This window comes from Ovis canadensis, chromosome 5 (genome assembly GCF_042477335.2).
Source record: "Ovis canadensis isolate MfBH-ARS-UI-01 breed Bighorn chromosome 5, ARS-UI_OviCan_v2, whole genome shotgun sequence".
Classification (NCBI taxonomy): Eukaryota; Metazoa; Chordata; class Mammalia; order Artiodactyla; family Bovidae; genus Ovis; species Ovis canadensis.
Window position 1 is genome coordinate 110,972,940 of NC_091249.1, and position 26,145 is coordinate 110,999,084.

At 37.9% G+C, this 26,145-nt stretch overlaps 1 long non-coding RNA gene across 1 annotated transcript in view; it reads left to right on the forward strand.

The window, feature by feature from the left end:
- The window catches only part of LOC138440532 (uncharacterized), a 114,671-nt gene extending 105,165 nt beyond the window's left edge, over positions 1 to 9,506 (forward strand). Inside the window, exon 4 of the long non-coding RNA XR_011257071.1 lies at positions 8,880 to 9,506. This is a non-coding gene — a long non-coding RNA (uncharacterized lncRNA). The remainder of the gene's footprint in view (positions 1 to 8,879) is intronic.
- The last annotated feature ends 16,639 nt before the right edge of the window (positions 9,507 to 26,145 follow it).

Here is a 26,145-nt window from a genome sequence, read left to right on the forward strand (position 1 = left end):
AAGGACATCAGCCCTGAATATTCATTGGAAGGACTGATGCTGAAGTTGAAACTCCAATACATTGACCACCTGATGCAAAGAGCTGACTTACTGGAAAAGACCCTGCTGCTGGGAAAGACTGAAGGCGGGAGGGGAAGGGGACGACAGAGGATGAGATGGTTGGATGGCATCACTGACTCAAAGGACATGAGTTTGGGTAAACTCCGGGAGTTGGTGATGGACAGGGAGGCCTGGCATGCTGCAGGCCATGGGGTTGCAAAGAGTCAGATACTGCAAAGAGCAGCTGAACAGAACTGAACTGTTTCCATTGGCACAATGTTTTCAGGGTTCATTTGTGTTGTGCACATGCCAGAATTTCATTCCTTTTTAAGGCTGTGTGTAATACAGCATATTTTGTTTTTCTGTTTGTGATTTTATTTTAAATTTGTGATCACTTGTCTCCACTGGTTCTCAATGCTGCCAGATGGTCTTACTCCATTCTGAAGTCCATTTTATTCTCTGTCTCACAGACTATTATTTCATACCTTATTTTATTTTTTCAAACCCATTATGGTTCTGTCTCAGCTCTTAATCTTGATTTCCATGTTACTGAGAAATTAGAAGCAATCAAGAGAGAACTTCTTTAAGATTCCACTCTCACATATATATCTTCCAATGAACATTTGCACTAATGTTCGCTGTCTCCCCACCTCTTATTATCCATCTACATCACACCAGCTCACATCCCTTTTTCATTGTTACTCAAGGTCATTGTTTTAACACTTGTCCTCTCTTTCTTCTGCATCATCAGATTCCCTCATCTCTTAGAATTTCTTTTTTTCACATGCTGGAACTTCTCTTATCCTAAAGATAACAACAACAAAGCTTCCTGACTTACTTTCTTTTCCTACTACCATCACTTTTCTCCTTATCTTTGTTGTAAACGTCTTTGAGAACTTTCTCCATACTTCCTGCCTCAGTTTCTTTTAATGAGTTCTACCTCTGTGTTTCACTTCTACAACTCCAGTGAAACATCTCTTATTAAAGTGCCAATCAATTCCAATTTTTCATGTTGATGTATGGCAAAACCAATACAATATTGTAAAGTAATTAACTTCCAATTAAAATAAATAAATTTATATTAAAAAAAAGGAGTCACGGTGGCATCCTACAAAAGAATAATCAGTAAACTGAAAAAAAAAAAAATCCAGTGGGCAAATCTCAGTCCTCAGGCTATGTGACCTTCAAAAGCATTTGGCTCCATTGACCCTTTCCTTCTCTTTTATGTACTGTTTCTTGGTTGGTTTCCTAGACACTGTTGCTTATTGTGTTGTTTCTATGTCACTAACCTTTACTTATTAGTCATCTTGGCTGGCTATTTTTCCTTTCTCATTCTCTGATTTCTGAATGATAGAAAGCTCAGGTCCTAATCCTTGGTCCTCTTAGCATTTCTGTATACGTCCAATTCTGAATGAGTCTAAAGATCTTCACAAGTCTTATGGATTATATGTTGATAACAGTCTGACGGCTTCCAAATTCACTTTCAGGATGGGCGTTTCTCTGAATTCCAGATTTCTGTATTGACAACTTGAAATTTCTACTTACATGTCTGATAGTTATTTCAAAGTTAGTGTGAGCCAAACTGAGTTTGTTTTTTCCCAGACCTATTGCTTTCCTAATATTTCCCATCTTGGTAAACTGCAACTGGATTCTTCTAGTTGCTGAGGCAAAAAATCTTGACGTCATCCTTGATTTTTCTCCTTTTCTTATAACCTAGATCCAGTCTGTCAAATCTTACTGGCTTTGCTTTTGCAATATAACCACAATATTACCACTTTATATAGCTTCTTCCTTCACCTCTTTACACAAATGCCAGTTGCTCAGTGGAAGTCAAGGTAGGTCACATCGACATTTCATGCCCACTCACAGCAGTCTGTCCCACTATCCAATTAAGTGTTTATTCTTTAGCCATCATTACTATATCATACTGCATATTTCTCTAGTGTACCTTTTATATTGTCCATGAGAACAAAGATTTTTGTCTGCTTACTATTGTAGCCCCAATGATTAAATATGTGCCTGACACATAGTTGGAATTTAATAAATATATGTTGGATGCTGCTGCTGCTAAGTCGCTTCAGTTGTGTCCGACTCTGTGCGACCCCACAGATGGCAGCCCATTGGGCTCTGCCATCCCTGGGATTCTCCAGGCAAGAACACTGCAGTGGGTTGCCATTTCCTTCTCCAATGCATGAAAGTGAAAAGTGAAAGTGAAGTCGCTCAGTCGCATCCGACTCTTAGCAAGGCTCCTACCAGGCTCCTCCGTCCATGGGAGTTTCCAGGCAAGAGTACTGGAGTGGGATGCCATTGCCTTCTCCGATGTTGGGTGAGTAAATTAAAAAAAAAAAAATTAGTACAGAGAATTAGGGAAAGCGAGATATTTAAAGCCAAGGGTACAAGAGCAAATAGACTCTTGGTTGTTATCTCCATGGTTCTATGAGGAGTAAAATTTTAGTTTTATGAGGTAGCAGCTTAATAACAATAATAACAACTGAGTACTTATTATGTGCAAAAGCCATCCCACATGTTTTATTCTCTTCTTATTTAAGTTATGTAACCATAAGGAATAGCTATCATATCTCTGTTTTACAGATGAAGCTAAGTAACTTACTCAAATTCACCTTGCCAGCAAATGATTATGCTGGGATTAAAAATCAGTTCTATCTGACTCCACAATTCAGTTTTGTTTTCACTATAATACATGGCTCACTTTTTGGCTTTTGGCTGGTGTTTTGGTTAATGAGGGTATTAATATAGGCAATAAACTTGGCAGAAAAACCAAATGATATGCCATTAAGCCTACTAAGGTCATCATTTTCTTTATTACATGAACTTCAGTATTATGCAATTTTAATGTCTTCTTTTTTTGTAGAGAGATCTAAATAGTTAAGATGTAGGGCAAACATTACTGGCATTTTTAATTGAAAATTAAAGGTTGCTGTGTATCAAAATTTACATGCATGCAATATTAGAAACAGGTATATTTGACCTTTTTTAGTATAATATTTGGTTGTTAAAAATGGAATTTTATTTGCTTTGACTATTTCTCTGCATTTAGGTAGCAATAAAAAAAGCCCTCCTGCAGCTAATTTAATAACAGTAAATTCTCACGGATGTAATGCAAATATCTGCTGTGAGGCAAAGTCTGCCTCATTTATTTATTTCTGAATTCATTACATTGATTACACTGTAATGGGATTCAGGGGCTTTAAAACTGGAAGAGAAAATTGACTAGGTACATGTGAGAGAAAATTAGTGGGCCATTTGCCCTGCATTTGGACAAGTCGTGATTTTTTTTTTTTTTGAGATTAGTAACTCATTTACTTTGGGATTGTGATAAGCGACATAGATTTCATTCAATTTTCCAAATGTAATTTGGAACAGTGTTTTTCTATTCACATATTTTTAGTTATGTGATAAGAGGTGTTGATAAAAGGATCTGCTTTCACATATGAAACTTCATTTCCTAGATCAAAGAAAATGTTCATTGTAAATTACACCTTTTTGAGTCATCAAATGGTTTGACCATTAGAAGAACTGATTCCTAGCTCCAATTTTCACATTTTCTCTATCTCTGTGCCTAGATTCCTTCCTCTGGAAACTGAGCATGATCCTCATCTTGTTTATTTTATGGACGTATTGAAACTTTCATTAGGTAATTTATGACAAATCAGTTTGTAAATTGGAATCTCTATAAAAAATGATAGTGATTTTATTACTATTGTGTGGCTTAAAGGGATTATTAAATATTTCATTAATTTCATACTTTGCCAAAAATTTATGGTTTTATATTATAAAATTTGCCTCTTCAGAATAGTTTTTAGTTAATGCAGAATTTCTTGGAGTAAAATGTAAGCCATTGATGGGTTTCTACTACAGCACTGGTGACTGATCAATACCTTAATGTTTATTCAGATTTATTTTCTTTTTCATATTCATTTCTCTTTTGTTACTAAAATAATTAATATTGACATTTACATTGTTTCTAGTTTTTGTGGTTTTAAACAAGGCAATAATGCACATTTAAGTATATACTGCTGCTACTGCTAAGTCACTTCAGTCGTGTTTGACTCTGCGACCCCATAGATGACAGCCTACCAGGCTCCCCCATAGGCCCTTGCATATTTGTTTAATTTAGTCCCAGGTATTTTGGTTGACATTATATGTACTTTGCAAAAGCTTTTGCCTACATCCTATTTGGATTAATATGGAAGAACCAAATTCTTTGTTATAAATCCATAGTTTTAAATCTATAAAGGGATCATCAGCACACCACATTCCACACTATGTATAAAGTACTGAAACATAATCAGTTTATGTGTCAAAAGAGAAAATGAAAGAATAATGACTTTTATTGATTTTTAATTTAATTCTATCATGGTCAGAACATGATACTTTTACTTTTTAAAAAAAATTTCCTTTTTTGCTTTTTAAAAATATCAAAGCATAGTTGATTGTGTTAATTTCTGGTATGCAGTATAGTGATTCATTCTTTTTGAAGATTTTGTTCCATTATAGATTGTTTCAAGATAATGGGTATAAATCCATGTGCTATACAGTAAATTCTTGCTGTTTATCTATTTTATATATAGCAGTTTGCATCTGTTAATCAAATATCTGTAATTTCTATTTCTAAGGTCACCTTCTGAGATACTCAGTTCAGTTCAGTCGCTCAGTCGTGTCTGACTCTGCGATTACTAGGGGTTAGGAATTCAACATATGAATTTTGGTGGGGACACAGCCTAATCCATAACAATATCCTAACTGATTTTCTGTCACTTTGTATGCATTATTGAGAGATAGGTATTGAAATCTCTGACTCTAATTACAGATTTGCCTATTTTTATATTTCCTTACAGTTCTGTCAGATTTGTTTTACATATTTTTAAGCTCTATTGTTAGGTACATAACTCTTAGAATTGTTTTATTTTTTAATGAGTTAACTCCTTTGTCATTATGAAATAACTTTTTTTTAAAATCCTTGGTAAATTCATGATATTTTTCATCCTGAAATTTACTTTGTAAAATATTTATATGGACACTAAAGCTTTCTTTTGATTAGTGTCTATCTATATATCTATATTTATACCTTATTAGTCATCTTTGCTCTTTGTTTTCTCATTTCTCTGTTCTAATTGATGAGATATGGATTCTTGGAAATATTTTGTCACAAAGGGCCTGTAAAGATTTGGTTCAAAATATTTCATAACTTAAACACTTCTCACTATGTGAAGAGACCTACAGATCTCACTGGGAGGCTTCATCTATTAGTTTGAGCCAGAGAGAATCCGTAAAGAATGTACTTCAGGACATACATGAGATGTTCTGAGGTGTCTCCCTGCTTCAGCTGTGCTTCTTGACTGCATGTATCCTTGAAATTATTCACATAGTTTGAGAGTGAGGAAGATCTCCGACTGGGTGGGAATATAAGTCTTGTGACAATCAGACCCTTCGTGTTGGCACATACGAACAGTTAGACACATACCTGCAAAAAGGAGAATTTAAAGTTTGCTACACTGTTTTGATTTCCAGGTCCTATTTTGCTTGGAGGTAGTTGAGGTAGAAGACTTAGGGGGAGGTCAGTTCAGTTCAGTTCAGTTGTTCAGTTGTGTCTTGGCTCTTTGCAACTTCGTGGAGTACTGCATGCCAGGCTTCCCTGTCTGTTACCAACTCCCAGTTTACTCAAACTCATGTCCATTGAGTCGGTGATGCCATCCAACCATCTCATCCTCTGTCATCCCGTTCTCCTCCTGCCTTCAATCTTTCTCAGCATCAGGGTCTTTTCCAATGAGTCAGCTCTTCACATCAGGTGGCCAAAGTATTGGAGTTTCAGCTTCAACATCAGTCCTTCCAATGAAGGAGGAGGTCAGGGGAACAGAAACTTGTCAACTGAAGGTTTCTTGGTCTCCTCAGGGTTAAAGCACATAAATAGTCAATTTAAAGCCGGCAATCATCATTCCATTCAAAGTTCTAATGTCAGTTTCCCCCTTCTATATGCTAATGTGGGAGCTGAAGGTAGGAGGGAGTCTACTTGCACCCACTGAGCTGAGGGGTGCTTCCTCTGATCACCTTCTGCCTAAATGTTCTCCACACAGTTCCTGCTTTGCTGTAGCTGTTTCATATTGTGGTACATGATTTTCTGTTAGACTCTCTAATGGTCAGTGGGACAAAACCTGTCCAATATCACCTTTATCCTCTCTCACGCTTGGATGTCATTGCCTCTTGCTAATAAATTGAGGGAGTAATAGTTGGCAAGCCATCCCCTTTTGCTCTGCATGCGGCACCTCCTACCCCTTTCAGTTTATCTCTGCCAGTCTTGTTCTTGGCTCTGTTGGAGGAGACATTCCTAGTGATAAAACCTCTTTGAACCCACTCTCTTCTTGATGCAGTTAAACTCAAGGCAAATACCTAATGACCAAGAAGCGTAACGGGACATGATTTACTGGGTCATGGACCATATATTGGTTTAATATTTTCAAAACTATTGTTTGCATAAAGCAAACCCAAACAACAAACAAACAAAAGCAGATCAGGGAGTATTCAGATACTAATGATATTTCCAGGACTGCTGGAACTGGATGAAGTTGCAGGAATTTGTTGTTATTTGTTGCAAAAATGCCTACAGAGGTAACCAGAGGATGGTTCAAATGACAGGGCAATTAGGTGAAACAGGGTCATTAATTCACAGGGTCCTTTTGACTCCCTGTATGCGCAGGGCACTTACCATAGGGTATGTCATCTATTGCTTTCATTAATTTTATGTTACATTTTTTTTAGTCCTTCTTTATGTATGAAAAGCCACAGAATAAAGTTACAGCTAAATGTGACAAAGACAGAATGTAAATCTCAAAGACCCATTCTTGTGTTTGTTCTATCAAATCCTTCTACTAGTTCTAGCAAAGAACCAATGTTCATGTCAGCAGAAACCACAGGGAGTGTGTGTTCTGCTTCGTCAGCAACAGTGCAGAGGAATAAATAGGCTGTTGTGCCCTTTGTGGTATTTTTTCCCATTTAAGTTGTGCCTGCTCACACCTACTTTTCTGATTAAGATCTTATAGGTAGACACCTGGGTAGAGATACTACTCTGAGTTCTACATGCCTCTAGTGGGGGAAAAAACCGTGAGATAAAGTTTAGGATTTGTAAAAGAGGTAGCTATAAATGTACATTGCTGTTTGGGGAGAAACAAAGTAAAACCATTGTTTTCAAAGCGTATCTTGGATACCTGAAAATACAATGCTACAAAAAGTTAAATTGGGCTCAACAGTTCTTGAGACTTTGATCTAAATCAAAAGGTTTTTGGACAGCTTATGGACTTTTTTTTTTTTCCTTCCCTGAAGCTGTTGAAAGCCATAGATTTGAGAAGGAATTCACACACATATGTTTATCACAGCACCAATAAACTGTTATCGCTACAGAACAGAAGTAGGCAAGTCAGTGTTTTGTGGGACCAAGTTCCTCAGCCATGGAGTTTTCAAGGACTGTTATGTGAGAGACACACTGAAAACATGGGATATCATGCATGTTACAGGGCTCACGATGAAATCGCATCAGCAAAAACTTCACCAGGTCACTGTACTATAAATAAGATGGGTTTGTTTTGAATGGCTTAGAAAAAGGAATTTTTGTTCTTTCTTTTCCAATTTTAACTTAACAAGAAAATATAGCTATGCCAGCTAAAATGTTACCATCTGAAGTGTTAATAGTTGCTTCTGCATTTTCCAAATGGCACCTCTTTTCGGTAAAGTATTTTAAAGTATGCTTCTCCAAATTATGTTATGTTTATTTATTTTGCAATTTTATGATGTGTTAATATACATTGTAAAAAGTACATGCAAATGGAAATTTAAAGCACAAGTAAAATGAAATAAATTATATTTAAAAATTAAAAACAAGTTTTGCTTTTACTTAAAATACTAGTATTATTACTAGTAGAAATGTACTTGAGTATGTTTCATTCTTTTTGAAAAACTTGGTTTAACACTTTGTGATCCAATTATTTGAAGGTTTATATCTAAGGTCAGTTTATTTCACAGCTTACTTTTAAAAGGTGATAAAATACCTCAGTGACAAAGATACCTCACTAAGATAAATTGAAAAACAAGAAATGTTATCATTGGCTGCATTAATCTATCATGGAATTCATAAAAAAAATCATCTACCAATTTTACAAGTTTAAATTAATGAAGCACAAACTGGAATCAAGATTGCTGGGAGAAATATCAATAACCTCAGATATGCAGATGACACCACCCTTATGGCAGAAATCGAAGAGGAACTAAAGAGCCTCTTGATGAAGGTGAAAGGGGAGAGTGAAAAAGCTGGCTTAAAACTCAACATTCAGAAAACTAAGATCATGACATTCGGTCCCATCACTTCATGGCATAAATGGGGAAACAATGGAAACAGTGGCAGACTTTCTTTCCTTGGGCTCCAAAGTCACTGCAGATGACTGTAGCCATGAAATTAAAAGATACTCCTTGGAAGAAAAGCTATGGCAAACTTAGGCAGCATATTAAAAAGCAGAGAATTACTTTGTCGCCAAAAGTCCATCTAGTCAAAGTTATGGCTTTTCCAGTAGTCATGTATGGATGTGAGAGTTGGACTATAAAGAAGGGTGAGCACTAACCAGTGAACCTGTTGTGGTAGAAAAGAATTTTCTAGTGACTTCTTATATTGTTGTAGAGTATTACAAATATTCTACTATTTAATATATTTGTTTTTGTAAGTGTAACAATACAATGATATTACAAAGTAACCAGCTGCAGTCTCCCGCAAAGGCCGTACCTGGGAGGGAACGATTGTTAAATACTCTCTGATATAGAATTTATTCTTTCTGCAGGTTGTTTCACAGCTGTATTGGGACCAACTCACATACGGAATATTAATACGGACGAATTTTTAGATTAAAAATGAATAATGAAGAAGTTAAAATCCCAGCAGATTGTTCTAAACACCTGGAGATTACCCACTACTTTGGAGAGCACTGAGCTGAAGTGGCGGTTCTCAAACTTTATTGTGTGTAAGAATCATCTAGAAAGAGTATTAAAATACAAGTCTCTAGGGGCTTCCTAGAGAGATTCTGATTACATCTGAGTGCGGCTTGGGAATTAGTAGCTGTCTCAAGCATCTTGGATATTTCCAATGTAGTTCCTTAGTACACTGTACTTTAAGAAACTCAGACTAAAGGGACTACAAATTCCACCCCCCCAGTCCTATTTTCATTATAATATTATCCTTGGTTTAAGGTTATTAGCATATCAATTTCAGTTTGAAACTTTGCATACTTACCCAAGGAATGAAATGGAGTGACTGAATAATGGCTCTTTAATATGTTTAATTAGAGAGTTTTAAGGAATAGGTGGACAAGATACATCTACCTCATTTGTGCACAGCAGTTAACGAATTATAGTCCGCCACCAACCGATAGTCCCATTCTCTGACCCCATCAATAAAATTTCCATCAGCATGTTGTCATATATTGTAGAGATTCAATGCCGCAGCTACATTTCTGGGAATTCTTGAGTAATTTACGTGTTTTAGTGGTTACTAATACTGGCTTTAAACTCTTTTTCTTGTTGGGGGTCTAATTTCCAATATCTGATCTGTTCACTCTTGTGTTGTGTGTGTGTGTGCTCAATTCAGCAAATCAATAATTTTTTCTTTTCCCCAAGCAAACTGCATTGTACTTATACAATGCATTTTGGATGTTAGACATCCTTGCTCTTCAATGTTATTTGGTCATCCGCACATCAAGACTTTCTCACTGGCCACCTTTGTCCACGGTCTTGGGCCTTTGAGCAGTGAACTGTTTTCCCTCTCCTCACCAAATCTTTCTCTGATTGTTACAGGTAGTAATTTACTGCTCTATCTATCTGATACTCAGCTTCTTCCATGTCCAACTATACTTCTGAATGATTTCTTATCAATATAACAAACTGTTTTCTACATTGAAGAAGTTACAGAGACTTTAAATTCCTTTTTTCCCTCTATCAGCCACCTCTATAAAAGGAAGGGAAGGAAAGGGAAGAGAACTTAATCTCAGTTTTGCACTGTGAATGATGCCTTTGGTTTCAGAAAGAAATGGCTACAATCAGTGTTTTGTTTTGCTTTTAAATTGAGGTGAAGTTCACATAACATAAAAGAGTCCTATCAAAGTGTATGAGTCAGTTGCCACCACCTGTCTGGTTCAAGACATTTTCATCAAATGAAACCTCATTCCTTCCCCCCAGCCCCTGACACGGATTTACTTTGTCTCTATGGATTAACCTATTCTGGGTATTTTATATAAATGAAATCATATAGAATATTATGTTTTGTATCTGGTTTCTTTCACTGAGCAAAATGTTTTCAAGATTCATCCATGTGCAGCATATTTTGGTACTTCATTCCTTTTAGTGGCCGAAAAAAATTCCGTCGCGTGTATGTAGCATCATTTGTTTATTGACTCATCAGCTGGTGGCCACTTGGGTTGTTTCTACCTTTTGGCTATCGAGATCATTCATATATAAGTATTTTGTTATATCCTGGTGTCTCAGTTGGCAAAGAGTCCACCTGTAATGCAGGAGACCGAGGTTCAATCCCTGGGTCAGAAAGATCCCCCGGAGAAGGAAATAGCAACCTACTGCTCTATTCTCATCTGGAGAATTCCATGGACAGAGGAGCCCATGGGATCGCAAAGAGTCAGACACGACTGAGCGGCTTTCACTCATTCATACAAGTATTTTGAGTGCAATTTTGGTTTTAAGTATTTTGTTTCATTCCCTAACATTAGCTTCCCTTTTGCACATTAATGAACTGTTGCAGTTATCTGACATATCCTGAAGTACTGTTTTTATCCTGATTTTGATTTCTCATTCAGGTTGTTGACTTCTGTTTTAGCTTCTGGTAGTATATGCCTGGGGAGGGTCTGGAAATTAATTTCAGTCATTGATTGAGGTCCTGGATCAGCTTGCACCTCACTGTGTAAATGAGAGTGAATGCTGGGCCACCAGTTGCAGACATGCAGTTCTTGAAGTCACGCTGGAAGCGGTCATTTGAGGGAAAGTGCCAAAGAGTACTGGGCTCCAAAGTTGAAGAAAAGAGGGCATTAAGGCCCAGTTCCTGAGATTCAGTGGACGTGAGTTAAGACAGACACATCTCTGCCTTGTTTCTAAGTTCTTTTATGCATACGTCCCATCTTTTTTTATGGTTTGCCTTATCTTTTTCATGTTAACTGTATTCATCATCTAGAGGCTAAGTACTGTCTTTTTATCCCATGAATCAGAATCAAAAGATTACTGTCTTCACTTCCATTAGCTATCAGTCATATTGATAAAAAAAGTTATTTAAACTATGTGAATTTTAGTGATAGGAATCTTCTGCCCTCCACTGGATACATACAAGATAAAAAGTAAAGAACCATGGAAAGGAGAAAACATTGTTAACACTCAGTTACAACTTTTGAGTCAAGAGTTAACTGTTTGTCTACAAATTTGTGTGTATTTTTTTTCTAGCCAGTCAATTCCTTCTAAATCTTGCAGTAATGATATAATCAATGTGGCTGCTTAAACACTTAAGGCAGGCAGTCAGTAAAATTATCTGAAGAGATTTGAAATTAACTCTGTGTTACTTTTTATTGTTTGGGAAAAAGACTATGTTTATTGTACACTTGACAGGTTTTATTGGTTGATTTATTTGAGGGAGTCAAAATTTAAGCAAATAAACATTGTTAAAGGGAGAATATTGCTTATATTGAATATTAAGAATTTTAAGTAGATTCCTTTTATTGATTGTCAGTTTTGCCAGCTTTTCTCATGTATAACTGACATAAAATTGTATGTATGCACATGCTGATATGATGTGCATTTACAATGTGAAATAATTATTACCACAAATAAATTAACTCACGTATCCACCATTTCACAGTTACCTTTTTTTGGTGGTTGTTGTGGTGAAAACACTTGTCTACTCTCTTAGCAAATTTCATGTATACATGAAATATTATTAAATATAGATAACACACTGTATATTAGGTTCCCAGAATTTATTCACCTTATAGTACAAAGTTTATAGCCTTTGACCAACATATCCTTTAACCAGTACTCTATCCTTTTATTTTGGGTTCAGCTTTTCAGATTTTACATGCAGTTGAGATCCTAGAGATTTGTCTTCTTTCTCTTGCTTATTTTACTTAGTGTAAGGCCCAATCCATGTTGCTGCAAACAGCAGAATTTCCTTTTTCCTTGTGGCTGAATATTAATATTATATTATGTACATTTACCGTATGTTCTTTCCCCATTCATCTGTTAATAAACACGTGGGCTGTTTCCATGTGTTGGTTATGGTAAATAATACTTCAGTGGACAGATGAGTATAAATATCTCTTTGAGATAGTGATTTCATTTCCTTTGAACATATACCCACAAGTAGGATTGCTGGATCATAGGATAATTTTATTTTTACTTTTTTGCAGAATCTCCATACTTTTTTTCATATGGCTATATCAATTTATATTCTCACCATCAGTGTACAGGATTTCCTTTTCTCCATGTCTGCACCAAAATTGTTCAGTCCAGTTCAGTCACATTCAGCTAGTTCAGTTGCTCAGTTATATCCTACTCTGTTACCCCATGGACTGCAGCATGCCCGGACTCCCTGTCCATCACCAACTCCCAGTGTTTACTCAAACTCTTGTCCATTGAGTCAGTGATGCCACTTAACCATCTCATCCTCTGTCATCCCCGTCTCCTCCTGCCTTCAATCTTTCCCAGCATCAGGGTCTTTTCCAATGAGTCAGTTCTTCGCATCAGGTGACCAGAGTATTGGAGTTTCAGCTTCAGCATCAGTCCTTCCAGTGAATACTCAGGACTGATCTCCCTTAGGATGGACTGGTTGGATCTCCTTGCAGTCCAAGGGACTCTCAAGAGTCTTTTCCAACACCACAGTTCAAAGACATCAGTTCTTTGGTGCCCAGCTTTCTTTATGGTCCAACTCTCACATCCATACATGACTATTGGAAAAACTATATCTTTGACTATATGGACCTTTGTCAGCAAAATAATGTCTCTGCTTTTTTAATATGCTGTCTAGGTTGGTCATAGCTTTTCCTCCGAGGTGCAAGTGTTATAATTTCTTGGCTACGGTCGTCATCTGCAGTGATTTTGGAGCCCAAGAAGATAAAGTCTGACACTGTTTCCATTGTTTCTCCATCAATTTGCCATGAAGTAATGGGACCAGATGCCATGATCTTTGTATTTTGAATGTTGTTTTATGCCAGCTTTTTCACTCTCCTCTTTCACGTTCATCAAGAGACTCTTCAGTTCCTCTTTGCTTTCTGCCATGAGGGTGATGTCATCTGCATATCTGAGGTTATTGATATTTCTCCCAGCAATCTTGATTCCAGCTTGTGCTTCCTCCAGTCTGGCATTTTGCATGATTTACTCTGCACATACGTTAAATAAGCAGGGTGACAATATACAGTCTTGATATACTCCTTTCCAGTTTGGAACCAGACCGTTGTTCCATGTCCAATTCTAACTATTGCTTCTTCACCTGCATATGGATTTCTCAGGAGGCAGGTCAGGTGGTCTGACCTGCTCTTTAAGAATTCCCATCTTAAATTCCCATCTCGTTAACAATTTTCCATAATTTGTTGTGATCCACACAGTCAAAGGCTTTGGTGTAATCAATAAAGCAGAAGTAGATGTTTTTCTGGAGCTCTCTTGCTTTCTCTATGCTCCAACAGATGTTGGCAATTTGATCTCTAGTTCCTCTGCCTTTTCTAAATCCAGCTTGAACACCTGGAAATTCATGGTTCACGTACTATTGAAGCCTGGCTTGGAGAATTTTGAGGGTTACTTTGCTAGGGTGTGAGATGGGTGCCATTGTGTGGTAGTTTGATGGCGTTTTTGTGAAATGGCATATCACTGTATGGCACTGGTGGTAAAGAACTTGCTTGCCAATGCAGGAGACATAAGAGATGTGGGTTTGATCCTGGGCTGGGAAGATTCCCCTGGAGGAAGGCATGGTAACCCACTCCAGTATTCTTGCTTGGGGAATCCCATGGACAGAGGAGCCTGGTGGGTTCAGTTCATGGGGTCACAAAGAGTCAGACATGACTGAGCAATTGAGGGTGGACAATGAGCACTCCACAGAAATACCAAATGGCATTTCTGTGAAAATGCCATTGAAAAGTTGATAGACTTTGTGTTTAATTGTGGGTCACTTTGGGTAGTATGAAGATTTTCACAGTATTAGTTTTTCCAAATAAAAAACATGGACTATCTTTCTTATTATTTTAATTTATTAATAATGCCTCACTTTTGTTCCCCGCTCAGTTCTTGTAGTTTTCAATGTATAGGTCATTTTCTTCCTTGGTTAAATTAATTCCTAAGAATTTTGTTATGATGCTATTGTAAATGTAATTGCTTTTTAGATTTCTTTTTCAGGCAATTTCTTGTTAGTGTATAGCACCATATCTATTTTTGTGTGTGTTTACTTTGTGTTCTGCAATTTTGCTGAATTAATTTATTGCTTCTAACAGTTTCTTGGTTGACTCTTTCTGGTTTTCTATAGGTTAGATCATGTCATTTACAAACGCAATCAATTTAACTTTCCTTTTTGATTTGGAGGTTTTCTCTATTTCTCTCGTAGGTGCTCTGGCTAGAATTTTCAGTACTATGTGGAGTGCTCATTATGCATGTTCAGTTGCTCAATCATGTCTGACTCTTGCGACCCCATGAACTGTAACTCACCAGCCTCCTCTGTGCATGGGATTCTCCAGGCAAGAATACTGGAGTGGGTTGCCATGCCCTCCTCCAGGGGGATCTTCCCAGCCCCGGATCAAACCCACATCTCTTATGTCTCCTGCGTTGGCAGGCAGGTTCTTTACCACTAGTGCCACATGGGAAGCCCCATGTTGAGTATAAGTGGTCAGTTAAGAAAAACTGCTTGATTGATGTGTAATTTACATATGAAATTCACATGTTTTTAAATGTGCAGGTCAAGGAATTTTGTTCAGTATACATAGTTGTGCAAGCAAGCACTACAGTCCAGTCTTAGAGCATTCCATCCTGTGCAGCTGATCCCTCAGGCCTGTTTGCAGTGAATCTCCACTTTTGGCATCAGTTCTAGGCAGTCACTGATACACTTTCTGTCTACAGATTTCCTGTAATAGAAATGGCATATAAATATGATTACATAAGGTAAAATATTTTGCATCTATATATTTATTTTTTACTTTATTTTACTTTACAATACTGTATTGGTTTTGCCATACATCAACATGAATCCACCACGGGTGTACACATGTTCCCCATCTTGAACCCCCCTCCCACTTCCCTCCCCATAACATCTCTCTGGGTCATCCCAGTGCATCAGCCCCAAGCATCCTGTATCCTGCATTGAACATACACCAGCAATTCATTTCTTATATGATATTATACATGTTTCAATGCCATTCTCCCAAATCATCCCACTCTCTCCCTCTTCCACTGAGTCCAAAAGACTGTTCTATGCATCTGTGTCTCTTTTGCTCTCTTGCGTACAGGGTTATCATTACCATCTTTCTAAATTCCATATATATGTGTTAGTATACTGTATTGGTGTTTTTCTTTCTGGCTTACTTCACTCTGTATAATCGGCTCCAGTTTCATCCACCTCACTAGAACTGCACCTATACTGAGCTTTATGATTTTGAGATTCATCTCAGTTTTGGCATTTGTCAGTACTTTTGTCTCTTTCTATTGTTGAATAATAATACATTGTATGAGAATGTTATATTTTGTTTTTCCATTGGTGGATATTTGGAAGTTTACCACTTTTTGACTATTATGAATAATGCTGATATGAACGTTTGAATATAAGCCTTTGTGTTGATATATATTTTAATTTCTCTTGGTTAGATTCCTGGAGTGTAGTTGTGTGTGCCAATTTATGTTTAGTATTTTAAGAAACTACTTTTGGTTTTCTATGTATGAGGAGAGTTCCAGTTTCTCTACATGCTTATGATGTTTGTTATTATCTGTCTTTCTGATATAACATTCTAGTGGATGTGATGTGGTATGTCACTGTAATTTTTATTTGCATTTTTGTAAAGACTAATTATTATTAATCATTCTTATATTTCCTTTGGTGTGTCTATCAAATATTTTTAATTGAGTTGTTTTCATTCTGGTTATTAAATTTAAAAAATCATTTATGTATTTGGGATACAAGTCAGATATATAATTTGAAAAATTTCTCCCAATTTGTGACTTACCTTTTCATTTTCTTAATGATGTATTTTGACAGGCTAAAGTTTTGTTTTTAATTATTTATTTTTTAATTGAAGATAATTTCTTTACAGAATTTTGTTGTTCTCTGTCAAGTGCAACATGAATCAGCCATAGCTATACATATATTTTGGAGAAGGCAATGGCACCCCACTCCAGTGCTTTTGCCTGGAAAATCCCATGGATGGAGGAGCCTGGTGGGCTGCAGTCCATGGGGTCGCTAAGAGTTGGACACGACTGAGCGACTTCACTTTCACTCTTCACTTTTATACATTGGAGAAGGAAATGGCAACCCACTCCAGTGTTCTTGCCTTGAGAACCCCAGGGACAGGGGAGCCTGGTGGGCTGCTGTCTATGGGGTCGCACAGAGTCGGACATGACTGAAGCGACTTAGCAGCAGCAGCATACATATATTTTAATTTAGAAGTCTGATTTATCTGTTTTTTTTTTAATGGACTATATTTTTGTTATATTTAAAAGATCTTTGTCTCACTCAAGATCACAAAGATTTTCTCACATGTTTTCCTCCAAAAGTTTTAGGATTTTATCTTATGTTTATATCAATGATTTATTTTCACTTATGTTCCCTATAAATTTTGATGGGATAGAAATTATAATAGCAGTCATTCAATATCTTAGATACACTGGTTGTTTGGTTGTAAGAAAAAGTATATACTCACTTTGTCTCAAGTAAAAGTAAATTTATTGAATGGATACTGGTAAATCTAACAGAAGCTAATTTTACAAAGTATAGTCATTTCATGAGAAATGGAAAGTCATCTGGCATCAGTCATCTTCTCTTTTGTGCTCTTTTTCTTAATTGTGCAGATAAATTCAATTCTAAAAGATTTGTACTTTGGCCAAAAGTTTCCTTTCCTTCAAAACCCTAGAAAGCCAGGTCTGTTAGAGGCATTTACGGTGGGTTACTTACATGTTCTCCTTCTCTGCAACCTTTGTCACCTTCTTGGCTTTGAGATTGTTGGTCTGATGTCCATTTTCTTGTGCGCCTTCACTTTGTATACTGTCTTGATTTCCACAGATGTAAAACCTTAGTTAAAAGGATTCCTCTCTTCGTGTGTTTCCATGGTTTTACATGGGCTAGATTAGCCCCATTACTGTGAGATGAAATGGTTCAGGTGTTGGACAGTTTTAAGATTGTAAATCTTAAACTTGCTTATGCTATTAAAAAGTGCCATCCTTTAATCGGTACATCATTAAATAGAATTAACATGACCATTTTGCAATGAATGAGCCTATATTTTATTTTTCAGATTGACTGAACATTTTAACTTCTATTCAAGAAATAAAGTCTGGATTACCCTTGTCATTATAACATATTATATATTGACTATAATACTAGCTGGGGAATAGCAGGTGACATATTTCTGTTGCAAATGCTAAATTCTGATGTCCAGTTCTAAGATCTTGGCTGTATTAGAAACTTTCCACAAACTTCATTAATGGGCTGGTCACCTTCTGTTTATCCTTCTGGATCTATTTCCCACTTTTCCCCACTCTGCTTTGTGCCCCAGGAAGCTGAGTTATTGGACTCTACGAACAACAGTTCCTTGGCTCTCTGAATTTAAATTCGGTTTGCTTAATTAGAAATTATGATGAAAGATGGGTTTCTATCTTTTTTTCACCACATAGAGAAAAAAGCCTGATTTGAGGCAACTGTTCTTTTCTTGTGAAATTGCTACTGCATACAATCTGCCCAATGATTGGTCCAAAGCTGTTTCTTGTAAAGAAATGTCTTTAGGAATGCTTTTGGCATTTCCTGGCAGACTATGTTTATTTTGCTGTTGCTTCTCCTCCTTCTCTTTCTTTCCCTCCTGGCCTTTCTCCTTGTAATATTTGAATCTGTGTCATACAGTGTACATAGAATTATCTATCTTATTCTGTGCTTGAGCTTGCCTGGTTTTTAATTCACTGATTATATACTGTTTTGGTTGAATGTATGAAGATGATCTTTCCAGCCTCAAGTTTTCCTAAGTCATCAGTACAATTGATTTTCAATTGCCAGAGGGAGTGTGAGCTAAATCCTCATATTCTGATGTTACAAAGAAAAGTATCTAGACTCTTCGATCTCTTGGCCAGTTCAAGATTGTAGAGAGATGTCAGAGAAGAGTGAGAAAGGCTTTGTGAAAACATTTCTTCATGAGAAAAAAATCCCTACCTACATCTCAGACAATAAGGGAGAAACAAGAGTTGGAGGGAACTGCCTGACTCTTACCCGATAAACTAATGTCATTTTATGATTTCAGGATGGAAGTCAGCTTCTACCCCAAAATTTAATAGAATAAAAGAATTGGGAGTGTTTCCCGTGGATTAGGTAGATCCCACAAGAGAGAGCACGCAAGAATAGATCTGATTTTGGTCTTGCCAAAAAAAAAAAGAGAGTGAAGGGATTCAGATGGTAAAAGTCTATGTAGAGTGATAGCAAGACAAACAGATGCAAACCAGCAAAGGAACAGAATATATCATCCATGTCACGGGTTTGAGGTCAGAAGGGCCCAGTAGAGGCGCCTTGAATAGGCTCAAGAAAGCATCTGCAGGTGAAGGAATCAGCTTGAAACATTCTCCATGAATGTTGTGACCTAGAATGCAATGCATTTTAAAGTATTCTATATGCATATAGTCACAGCTATGGTTTTTCTAGTAGTCATGTATGCATGTGAGATTTGGACCATAAAGAAGGCTAAGCACTGAAGAACTTATACCTTCGAACTGTGGTGCTGGAGAAGACTCATGAGAGTCCCTTGAATTGCAAGATCAAACCAGTCAATCCAAAAGGAAATCAACCCTGAATATCCACTGAAAGGACTGACGTTGAAGTTGAACTCCAGTACTTTGGCCATTTAATGTGGAGAGCTGAATCATTGGAAAGGACTGTGATGCTGGGAAAGATTGAAGGCAAAAGGAGAAGAAGGCAGCAGAGAGTGAGATGGTTAGATGACATCACTAACTAAATGGACATGAATTTGAGCAAACTCCAGGAGACAATGAAGGACAGAGGAGACTGGCATGCTGCTGTCCATTGGTTTGCAGAGTTAAACATGACTTAGTGACTGAAAAAACAAACAAACAAATATGCATAAAATATTCTCTGTAAATTACAAAGTTACAAATAGCATTTTATCCTTACTAATTATTATTGATTTCCTTCATGTCACTTATTTTTATTTACTTGGATTGACATAAGCAGTTGAATGTTGAAGACTGCCATTCAAACTGTTTTTCTTTAAAGCTGTCTTCGCATCTGATGGTCTTGTTTTCTAACTTGATTCTACATGACTTGGTGCATGAATATTCCTAGCTGCCATATCTTAATTATAAAAACTAAGATCCTGCATGTTCAGTCGCTCAGTTGTGTCCAACTCTCTGTGACCCCATAGACTGTAGCCCACCATGCTCCTCAGTGCATGGAATTTTCCAGGCAAGAATACTGGAATACTGGAGTGGGTTGCCATTTCCTCCTCCAGGGAATCGAACCCATGCCTCCTGCATCTCCTGCAATGGCAGGTGGATGCTTTACCACTAAGATCCCAGCAGGTAATTGATAAAGAATATGAAAAGTTCATTTATAAGAGGAAAAATAAGTGCAAAAGTATACATGCAAACAGTGTTGAACCTGAATAACAACCAAAATAGCAAATTAAGATGTTCCTTCAAAAATATCCATTAATAGATATTTATTGAACAAGATACTGTTCTTGTTCTCATTGTGCAGGTGGACAATAACAATGGGTAATATTTTGACATATTTTTATTTTGCTTGTCAAATTAGCAAGTATTAAAAATTATGATGCATAAAGTTGATAAAGATGTATTGGACAAGGTGTTCTTACACACTGGCAATCACAATTTTTAGTAGTTAGTCAACTTATTAAAAAAGATATAAAATGTTCAGGTGGCTCTAATGGTAAAGAATCTGCCTGCCAATGCAGGAGATACAAGAGATGTGGGTTCAGTTCCCTGGAGGAGGAAAAGGCAACTCATTCCAGTATCCTTGCCTGGAAAACCTCATGGCCAGAGGAGCCTAGTCCACAAAGAGTTGGACATGACTTTTTGACTGAGCATGCAAATGTTCATACTTTTTAACTCATTTATTGTAATTTGGTAGTTCAATTGGTATAGAATGCACCGGCCAATGCAAAAGACTCAGATTTGATCCCTGGGTCAGGAAGATCCCCTGGAGAAGGAAATGGCAACCCCCTCCAGTATTCTTGCCTGGGAAATCCCATGGACAGAGGAGCCTGGTGGGCTACAGTCCATGGGGTCACAAAGTGTCAGACCCGACTGAGCAACTAACACCGATCTCTAATTGTAATTTCTAGGGATCTTTGCTAAGAAAAGTAAGGTAAAAGCATGAAAAACAGTTTTTATTATAGCCCTATTTATTAAAGCAAAATTGTATAAGATTCCAATGTCCAGCTTGTAGTGGAAGGTTACGGTATGCAGTGATTTTTTACAATGCTTGTGATAAATTGCTAAGTGAAGAGTAAAGTATGAAATTGTATATATACTTTCAACTATACAGTTTATTTGTGAAGAAGATAGAAAATAAACTAAAATAATAAGTTAGAAGTTATATGACAAATTCTTCTATGGTTTGGGTACAGTTGTTTAGACTCACCTTTGTTTACTGAATGTATCTTGCTGAGATTTCTGTTATAAGGGCTGTGATGGAGGCATGGTGAAGATTTCATTCTGATGATGGTGGAAGCATGGCAAAGAGACTGCCATGTTTCAGAGGCAGTAGTGACAGAAGCAAGTCTAGGGAAGATTCCTTTATGAGAGTCAGTTGTAAGCTTCATTGTCTGTGTCCGGGGACAGCAGTGATGCAGTCTGCTGAGCAGGGAGATGCAGGTACTGGTTTTTTTTTTTTTTTTTTTTAAATGTAGGCTCCAAGCTGGAGAAGACTCTTGAGAGTCCCTTGGACTGCAAGGAGATCCACCCAGTCCATTCTGAAGGAGATCAGCCCTGGGGGTTCTTTGGAAGGAATGATGCTAAAGCTGAAACTCCAGTACTTTGGCCACCTCATGAGAAGAGCTGACTCATTGGAAAAGACTCTGATGCTGGGAGGGATTGGGGGCAGGAGGAGAAGGGGATGACTGAGGATGAGATGGCTGGATGGCATCAAGGACTCAATGGACGTGAGTTTGAGTGAACTCCAGGAGTTGGTGATGGATAGGGAGGCCTGGCGTGCTGCGATTCATGGGGTCGCAGAGTCAGACAGGAGTGAGCGACTGAACTGAACTAAACTGAAGCTGGATTCTCCAGATTACTTAAAGGTTCAATGGCCTATGTACTATCCTTTAATACACTTATGTATTTGTTGGACTAGTAAGTCTTCTGCTGCTCCTTACTCAGAACTCCATGTAATACAGTCAGACTTAAACTATTTTACTTTAATCTATTAATTAATACATCAAATATTTCTTCAGTGCCTACCATGAGCTATGTATGTTAGAGTCTATTTTATATTAGAAAATATGAAACAGGATATGGTATAAAGAATAATGGGGGAGAGGGAGAACACATTTAGTCAGGGTACTTAGGAGTTGAGAAGGAGGGGACATTTGGATGAGAAAGATGTGTGTGGTAGTCAGGATTCTACAGTGGTCAGCAAGGTTTCTGGCGCCTACTCTACGTAAAATTTCTTCAAGTTGTTTAAGCAAGTATGAGTCTAGATACTACAAAGTGATTTTGTAGATGTAGCTAAGATCTCAAATCAGTTGATTTTAATATTCAGCGATTAAGAAGGTGAATCTGACCTAAGTGCATGAGCCCTTCAAAGTTGGACTTAGAGGTCATAGACGGAGGAGCTCAGAAATTTGCAAAGACAGAGACATTCTCCATGGGCCTAAATGGAGCAACTACCATGTGTTAAAGGACCACATGGAACAAGGGACAGCATTTAGAAGCTGAGAATGGTTCTTAGTCAACAGTGTGAAACAAAATAGGGGCTTTCATCCTGTAACCACAAGGAACTGAATTTGCCAGTAACTTTGGAACAGCACTCTAGGACTTAGATGGAATCATAGCTTGGCCAGCACTTTGAATTTAGCTGTGTGAGAGTGATTGGATTGACAAAGAGTTTTTCCACTGAGTACAGTGAGAAATGTTTGGATTTGGGGTAGAGTTGATAGGACTTGTTGTCCAGCCATACACTGGGTAGGACTGAAAAAAGAGTTGAAAGGGAGAAATCAAGGATGATGCCTAGGTTTTTGGCTTGAGCAACTTGGTGAATAGTGGTGTCATGTACTGAGATGAGAAAGATGTGTAGAGAAGCCAGTCTGGGTAAAGGGACAGATATGAAGTGTTATATTTTGGTCCTATTAAATTTTAGATGTCTATCCAAATTAAGAGGGCTTCCCTGGTTGCTCAGACAGTAAAGGATCTGCCTGTAATGGGGGAGGGGGGACTTGGGATTGATCCCTGGGTTAGGAAGATCCCCTGGAGGAGGGCATGGTTGCCTATTCCAGTATTCTTGCCTAGAGAATCCTATGGATGGAGGAGCCTGGCAGGCTATAGTCCCTAGGGTTGCAAAGAATTGGATATGACTGAGCAACTAGGCACATCCAAATTGAGATGTCAAGTAGAAGTTGAATAGATAAATTTTCAGAATAAGCAAAGAAGTTAAGCCTGGAGATAAAGATTAAAGGATCACAGAAATATAGACCAAGCTTAAAAAATATGTATAGATCCAGAATATTTGCAATATTGAATGAGAAGAACAAAGTTGGAGCTGATACTATTCAACTTTTAGACTTAAATATGAAGTTACAATAATCAAGGCAGTGTGGTATTGGTGAAGGAAGAGGGAAATAGGTCAAAGGAACAAAGAGTCCAGAAATCGACTTACATAAATATAATCAATTGCTGCCGTCTCCGACTCTATGCGACCCCAGAGACGGCAGCCCACCAGGCTCCCCCATCCCTGGGATACTCCAGGCAAGAACACTGGAGTGGGCTGCCATTTCCTTCTCCAATGCATGAAAGTGAAAAGTGAAAGTGAAGTTGCTCAGTTGTGTCTAACTCTTCGTGACCCCATAGACTGCAGCCTACCAGGCCCCTCCATCCATGGGATTCTCTAGGCAAGAGTACTGGAGTGGGTTGCCATTGCCTTCTCCTATATAGTCAACTGACCTTTGATAAAGGAGCAAAGGCAGTTAGATGAAGAAAAGGTAGTCTTTTCAACAAATGATGCTGGAATAATTGGACATCCACATGCAAAAGTGGAATCTAGACACAGCCCTTTTATACTTCACAAGAGATAATGACATGTCAATGAATATTCATCAGTTGTTATAAAGGTACAACTCTGTGGGAAGTGGAATAATGTTGATAATGAGGAAGGGGTATACATGTGTGGGGATTACATGAATAGGAAATCTCTTCCTTCTGCTCAATTTTTCTGTGAACCTTACACCACTCTGAAAAATAAAATATATTAAAATATTTATAGGCAAGAGCCTCTCAAGGAAATAGGTCTGGTTTTGTTTCTTCTTAGTAATCTGTGGAGCTGGAACCTAGTCCTAATTACCATATTTCTTTAGAATGTGAGTTACCTCAAAACAATTTGTCTTCAAGTCTGGGGCCATGTCATTTATTCTTCAACAGAAGAAAAATTTTACTTGAGACTTCAATACATTGGTATTGTCAGTCAGTCGGTTCAGTCACTCAGTAGTGTCCGAACATTTGTGACCCCATGAAACACAGCACGCCGGGCCTCCCTGTCCATCACCAACTTCTGGACTCTGTCCAAACCCATGTCCATTGAGTCGGTGATGACATCCAACCATCTCATCCTCTGTCACCCTCTTCTCCTCCCACCTTCAGTCTTTCTCAGCATCAGGGTCTTTTCAAATGAGTCAGCTCTTTGCATCAGGTGGCCAAAATATTGGAGTTTCAGCTTCAACATCAGTCCTTCCAAAGAACATCCAGGACCAATCTCCTTTAGGATGGACTGGTTGGATCTCCTTGCAGTCCAAGGGACTTTCAAGAATCTTCTCCAACACCACAGCTCAAAAGCATCAATACTTCAGTGCTCAGCCTTCTTTATAGTCCAACTCTTACATCCATACAAGACTACTGGAAAAACCATAGCTTTGACGAGATGGAACTTTGTTGGCAAGGTAATGTCTCTGCTTTTTAATATGCTGTCTAGATTGGTCATAGCTTTTCTACCAAGGAGAGTGTCTTTTAATTTCATGGCTGCAATCACCATATGCAGTGATTTTGGAGCCCAAAAAAGTAAAGTCTGCCACTGTTTCCCCATCTATTTGCCATGAAGTGATGAGATTGGATGCCATGATCTTTGTTTTCTGAATGTTGAGCTTTAAGCCAGCTTTTTCACTCTCCTCTTTCACTTTCATCAAGAGGCTCTTTAGTTCGTTTTCACTTTCTGCCATAAGGGTGGTGTTATCTGCCTATCTGAGGTTATTGATATTTCTCCCAGCAATCTTGATTCCAGCTTGTGCTTCATGCAGCCCAGTGTTTTTCATGTTGTACTCTGCATAGAAGTTAAATAAGCAGGGTGACAATATATAGCCTTGACGTATTCCTTTTCCTATTTGGAACCAGTCTGTTGTTCCATGTCCAGTTCTAACTGTTGCTTCCTGACCTGCATACAGATTTCTTAAGAGGCAGGTCAGGTGGACTGGTATTCCCATCTCTTTCAGAACTTTCCATAGTTTATTGTGATCCACACAGTCAAAGGCTTTGGCATAGTCAATAATTGGTATTGTAGGAACCAATTTTAAAACCATTTGCTCCCCTAAATGAGTTATTTGATTTAAGGTAGATGATATATTGGCTTCCCTGGTGGCTCAGAGAGTAAAGCGTCTGCCTGCAATATATGAGACCTGGGTTCACAGTAATCCACTAATCACACATAGATAAGCTGCAATGCATTTAGCTAATCTGTGAGTGAGATTCACTACAGTCCTTCTGGGTTGTAGAGCCCCCATCTTCCCTTCAGATATTTCGGATGCACTCTGTGACTGTGATCATATGTCTTTGGGCAACTGAGAAACCTCATGCCTCATGATTTATTTAATATGAAGTGAAGTTTGTTCCTCACTTTTAATGTAAAAATAAATCTCAGGAGTTTTGGTATTTTCCAAAACTGCACGTCTCTGGATGATCTTGGTCACCTTTAATGAGGATAAATGTGGAAAATACAGGCAGCAAGTGTGACTGAGAGACCAAGTAAAATGAGAATGGACAATTGTTTACAGAGTTCAGCAAGGGTACAGGTGTGGTGGCCCATGAGGCATCCCTCCGTGGAGTGCAGTGGAGGAGAATGGAGAGAGCAGTGGAGAGAGGAGGGAGGAGGCAGTGAGAGAAGTACCATTTGAAGGAAATTTTCTGTAAATAACTGAACCAAAAGCTAGATTGGGTGTGAGAGTGTCAAGGATTTTATTTTTCAAACATGGGTGAGATATATGTACTGATGTGTAGAGGTGGTCCTTGGCTTAAGGGTCAAATTACAAGTGTTCAGCTTTATGGTAGTGTGAAAGCAATGCCCATTCAGTAGCAAGCGTGCTTTGAACTTTGAGCTTTTCTGGGCTGTGATACGTGGTGTGCACCTCTCTCCTGATGCTGCAGGGGGGACCGTGCAATCACAAGGGGAAACGACCAGTAAACTAACAGCAGCTCTGTCCCGATGCAAATGTTCTGGTTTTCACTTTCAGTACGATAGTCTACAATCTACTTGAGACCTTTAACGCTTTATTATAAAACAGGCTGTGTGTTCCATGATTTCGCCCAACTGTAGGCTAATATAAGTATCTGGAGCACGTTTAAGGTAGGCTAGGCTCACTTACAGTGTTTGATCAGTTAGGTGTG